Raw genomic sequence first — 4,144 nt, 5'->3', positions numbered from 1 at the left:
TGCGACCGCGGCCGCCGCCGGGGAGGGGAGGAGGCCGCCTGCTGCACGCTCGCGCCGCGCTGCCCGCAGGGCAGGCCCAGAGGTGAGTCGAGGTCCCCGGGCCGGGCCGTTGTGGGGGGAGGGCTGATCCCAACCCCAGTGGGTCCTCCCCATGGCATATCCCAGAGAGACCCTCAGAGAGGTCGCTGTAGGGTCAGTCCCAGTTCCTCGTAGTACAAGCCGCCCCTCGCCCTCCACCAACATCTGCCCATCACCCCACCTAAGACTGGAGGGGGCTGGACCGAACCCGCACTGAGAATCAGAAAACTTTGCTCCTGGGGCCCGTCACTTAGCTTCTCTCATCCTCATCCATAAAATGGGCGGAAGGATCCCTGCCCTCCTTCATTTACAGAGAAGGGGGTCACATGTCCTTCCAGGAACCTGGATTGACCTGGGGGTGGGTGTCTTACTCCCAGCACTGTTGAGCCTCCCCTTGAAGCCCATCTTTCCCAGACCAGTCCCGGCCACTCTTGCCAAAGGAATCTGACACTACAACTCCCTCCTCCAGACCTCAGTTCCAACCCTGTGTGGTCAGATAATCCCCAATGCACGGACTTCCTTCAGGATCCAGGTCAGAGGGGATCCCAGTCTCCCTCCAGCCTGGGACCCCATGTTTTCAGTCTGCCCTGGAGGTCAGTCTGGAGACCAGTGCTGTTATGACCATCCCAAGGCTGGCCACCCACCCCCTCTTTTCTGCTCTAAGGCAGAGTGGACGGTAGCTCTCACCCTCTCTATATGGGCAGCTTCTGGCCGAGTCAGGGTCTGTCCGACATCTCTTACCCCTTACTGTTTGTTTGGCCTGGTACCTGTCCTCTCATCTTATCAGGTGGTTAAAAATAGCTACCATTTATTGAGTACTACTATGTAGACACTTAGATACATTTTTGTCATGTAATCCTGGCCACAACCTAGCAGAAGAGGTGTTATTATGTCCATCCTACAGAAGAGGAAAGAGATTCAGATTTGAATCACTTGTCCAAAGCTCCATGGATGGTTGGGTGTTTAGTAACATTTATTAAGTGCTTACTGTGTACCACTTAGTACTCTGCTAAATAATTTTACTACATTATACCTATGAAATGAGCACTATTATTATTCCCCATTTTTCACAGGGGAGCCGAAGCCTCAGAAAGTTCAAGTAACTTGCCCCAAATCTCATAGCCCTAAGTGGTAGAAGCAGGATCTGAATCCGGGTCTACATGATCCAGAGACCGCAACCTGACCTCTGTGCTATACTGTGCTGCGTTCGCATTCTGTCTGAGATCCTAAAATCCAGACCTGATGCTACATCCGAGCGCTGTGAAGTGGTGCCTATGAACGCGCTTTGTGACAGTTAAGGGGCAACCCAGGATGAGCAGCTCAGTCTGGTCCTCTGCTGTATGGTCCTCTGCCGATGTGCAGAGCAAGGCGCTTCCAGCCCCATGACAGTCACTGCTGTGCCGGGCCACTGCTGCTGATGGGAGCCGGTTATATCGATCCTTCAGGTGTGCTGGGGAGAAAGGGATTGACATCCACCTTCCGAGCACACCTCTACTCTGCTTCTCCCCAACTAGGGCTAAGCCTACAGCAAACAGATGATTTCTAAACAAACCCGCATTTGGGCGGCAGGTGGTGACAGTTGCAGTCTGTTCATGCAACCCCCCACCTGCTCTTTTTCCTCTTTTGAGGGACCTACCCAACACCAAACAACAGCAGAAATAAAATGACCAAGTGAGGATTTATTACCAGCAATTTAAGCTGATCAAGACATACCTGGTGATTCTGGGCAAGAAACCTGACATCCCCGAGCTTCCGTTTCCCTATTGGATTGTCGTGAGGACTAAATGAGATCAGCCGTCAAAGTTCGGTACTTAGCACATAAGTATTACTCAGAGGAGGTTAACTCTTATTACTAAGAATTTCACAGTGGTGAGTTAATATTTGAAATTAGTTTAGCGTTTGTGATTTCTGGCTTAAAACTGTGATGCTTCAGTCAGCAGGAGATCTTTCAAGAAGTTTTGTTAGACATGAAAGGAGTCTACCGGTCCCCAGGAGTCTGTCTGTGCTAGAGTCAAGTCTCAGGGCGAATCAGGCAGGGCCAGCTCGGAGTTGGGACTGATCTGGACTCAGCACCCTCTTGTACCTAATCTTACGCCAGGCCCGGTTAAAAATTGGACAGTCGCAGTTTGCCTCCACTGCATTCCCAGGACTGGACCAGAGGCGGATTCTGCAAATGCCGCCAAGCCCTCCCTGCACTGTTCCTGGGCCCCAGAGGCTGGACGTGTCCTGAACGAAGCCCGCGCCCTGCCCTCCCTCCGCCGTGTCTCTGAGTCCCTGGTTTCAGTGTTTAGCCTTGTCTGTCCCTTCTCCAGTAGAAGGGGGGAGAGGTCCCCGGGTAGGAATTAGAGCCCCTGCCCCCTGCACTCCACTTGCACTCACCCAGCGGGGTCCTGCCCAGTGAAATGAAAGCACGGGGACCAGTCAGCATTGTGCAGGACCCACTTCTCAAAGTGTGGTACCCACACAAACTGATCAGAATTACCTGGGGACATTTTTTTAAATGCGTGTTTCTTACTGGTCCCAGTGGACTAAATCAGAATCTGGAGTGGGGGTGAGACCAAAGAATGTGCATTTCTAATGAAGCCCTTCAGGTGCTTCTGCTGTGGAATTGTGTAGGTGAGAGGGTGCATTGGAGCACAGAGAGGTGAAAGCATGGGTAGAGCATTCTAGAAGGCCGCCGGCTGTCATCCTGTTGTTACCCCCTTCTGCTTCTTGCTGCATATTCTCTCCCTAGCTGCTTTCTGGGCAAAGACTGCCAAGGATGGATTCTCGCCCTTACCCCAGTGGGCAAATTCAGCTTGTCTGGGGCTCCCTCTCCAGCCACCAGTCCCACTGTAGAGTGCTTGCCAGACTCCCCACTGCCTTCTGGGAGGGGCAAGAGGCAGAAGGTCAGGCAGAGGCTGGGGACACAGCTGCAGCGGCCCAGGGCTCCGTTTCCTCCCCCAGCCCTGGGCCTCTGGGGCAGAGGAAGCCCAGGCAGGAAGGCCAGAGCTGCCACCAGCCAGAGAGGCCCACGAAGCGCCCCCCTCGCCCCCACCACGAGTCATCCTGCCCTCACAGCCTCAGCATCATGGATCTTCATTTGGCACCATTCTTAGACTAGGGGCCTTCTGCAGCCCTACCAGCCTTACCATGTCATGCCAGAAGACACTGCCCCTCCCTCGTGGCAGCTGCCCCTACCTGGGGATCCAGTCCCCAGGCACACACCTGCATACTCTCCACCATTCAGAAAGTCCTTCTTGCTGTCTGACCTCAGTCCTTCTTGCTGCAGCCTCAGCCCTAATCTTCTCATTCTAAACCTTGGAGAAATGAAGAAGGGGGTGGCTTCTGAAGCACTGGATGGTTTGGGAGCTGAGATGGGGACTGTTATAGGTCAGAATTACTCCCCTAATGCTCTCCACCAAACTTCTGGAGAAGTTCAACCAGCCACAGAAGGTCAAACATTCAACATCTAAGTATGTTTCACTTCCCTTCGACATCACTGGCCCTACCCCCACTCTTTCCCAGGATGGCAGGGAGAGAGAAGGGGGCCGGGGAGTGGCTCAGACAGGGCGTCTTATACTCCGATGAGGGTGCAGAGAGGTTCCTTCACACCTGGCACAGCCCAGCACTGTCCAAGCTTTGTATGGTTGTTACAACCCTGAGGGCTCAGACGTGGGCTGCCACCCTGGATTGCGATATGGAGTAGAAAGACACTGGACTGGGAGTCTGGACACCTGGGTGGTACTCCCGGTATTGCCACTGAATCCTGCCTGACCTTGCACAAGCCTCCTCTCCTGACTGAGCCTTAATCCCCATCTTCTCTAAAATAAGAGCTGGGCTTTGTGATTCACAAGGTTTCCTCCTAGGACTCCATCATGGGGGTGCCCCAGCCCCGGGTGGCCCCTGCAGACCCTGTAGCCACTCCAGCCTGCCCTGAGAATATGTCCTGCTCCCTGCTTGTGCGTGACTCCTGCCTGTTCTATCCAGACCCCAATCTAAACAATCTTGATTCCTGTTCCCAGCTTGGCGGGACCCTGAATGGCAGGAAGTGAAGACAGGAGACTGTTTATGTTTGAGGCAGCAA

The 4,144-nt window shown here is 53.9% G+C and overlaps 1 protein-coding gene across 1 annotated transcript in view; it reads left to right on the top strand.

Annotated features, from left to right (window-relative positions):
* Nucleotides 1-16: 16 nt before the first annotated feature.
* The window catches only part of ACVRL1 (activin A receptor like type 1), a 12,353-nt gene continuing 8,225 nt past the window's right edge, over nt 17-4,144 (top strand). Inside the window, exon 1 of the mRNA XM_024737110.1 lies at nt 17-82. The gene's annotated coding sequence lies outside the window, so the exon portion shown is untranslated. The remainder of the gene's footprint in view (nt 83-4,144) is intronic.

The sequence above is a fragment of the Neophocaena asiaeorientalis genome, unplaced genomic scaffold, assembly GCF_003031525.2.
Source record: "Neophocaena asiaeorientalis asiaeorientalis breed wild unplaced genomic scaffold, Neophocaena_asiaeorientalis_V1.1 scaffold134, whole genome shotgun sequence".
NCBI classification, from domain to species: Eukaryota; Metazoa; Chordata; class Mammalia; order Artiodactyla; family Phocoenidae; genus Neophocaena; species Neophocaena asiaeorientalis.
This window is presented reverse-complemented; position numbering and strand designations above follow the sequence as displayed.